At 38.7% G+C, this 1,151-nt stretch overlaps 1 long non-coding RNA gene across 1 annotated transcript in view; it reads left to right on the top strand.

Moving 5' to 3' along the window:
- LOC115069981 overlaps positions 1–1,151 on the top strand; it is a 24,110-nt gene that overhangs the window by 20,618 nt on the left and 2,341 nt on the right. Inside the window, exon 2 of the long non-coding RNA XR_003849203.1 lies at positions 532–589. This is a non-coding gene — a long non-coding RNA (uncharacterized LOC115069981). The remainder of the gene's footprint in view (positions 1–531; positions 590–1,151) is intronic.

The following is a 1,151-nucleotide window of genomic DNA, read 5'->3' as shown; positions in this document are numbered from 1 at the left end:
TCGTAGATTTGGAGAGCACTATGCAAGTTATTATTTTTATTTTATGTGTATGAGTATATTCTCTGCATGTATGTAAGTGAACACACATCTTGCAATGCCAGCAGAGGTCAGAAGGGGGCGTAGATTCCTTGGAACGGGAGTTATGGATGGTTGTTAGCCACCATTTAGATGCTGGGAATCAAACCCGGGTCCTCTGCAAGAGCAGCCAGTGCTCTTAACTGCTGAGCCATTGCTCCAGCACCTTAAGTTTTATTTTTGAGAATTTCAATCACTGTATTGCATTTAAATGATTTTCATCCCTCCAAGTCCCCCTCCAACTTTTCCCATGTGACCGTACTCCCGCTCAATTACTTGTCCTCTTCTTTGATTATTATTGTTACACACACACACACACAAACACACACACACATGCACACACCACACACACACGTATGTTATATATATATATATATATATATATATATGGCACCTTCTTGACCATAGCTATGCCATGATAAAGTTTAGGCTGACTCTAGTTTCTGAAATTACCAGGTGGTGGCCCAGGATGTGGAAATACATGCAAGCTGGACCCTAGTTGTCTTGGGAACAGGTCAGAGCGTCTGCTGATTTATGGCTTCTGTGACTGGTAAAGACAATGTAGAGTAACAGTAAGATTAATAATTTCAGAGGAGGATGTTAGTTTCATGCAGTTGGGGGCTTTGGATGGAAAATTATATTTTCTTATGTATTTCCTTGACAACGTTTGCTCAAGCTTAATGCTCAATGATTTGCTTCTGTATTCTGCTTGCTTGCCCAACAACAAGTTTAGTATAAAAGAACCAGAGTGCTTAGGCTCGGTGCTACACTCAGACTCTCTAGGAAAGAGTCTAGGCCAGCTATAATAAATCTTCCATTCTTTCTCTAGACTCACCTGTCTGTTTGTCTGTTTGGGGCATTTGTGGATCACACACACACACACACACACACACACACACACACATATATATATATAAAATGTTTTCTAAAGATCTTTTCTTAAGTTTCCTTTTCATAATAAAAATTACAGGAGATATATTCTCAGCAAAAATTGATTACAAGATCTTGGTAGATAAAAATCTTTTATATATGGCTGCATGTGAATGTACTGCCCACATGAGCTTATATTTCAATAT

The sequence above is a fragment of the Nannospalax galili genome, unplaced genomic scaffold (genome assembly GCF_000622305.1).
Source record: "Nannospalax galili isolate Female #2095 unplaced genomic scaffold, S.galili_v1.0 scaffold633, whole genome shotgun sequence".
Lineage (NCBI taxonomy): Eukaryota > Metazoa > Chordata > Mammalia > Rodentia > Spalacidae > Nannospalax > Nannospalax galili.
This window is presented reverse-complemented; position numbering and strand designations above follow the sequence as displayed.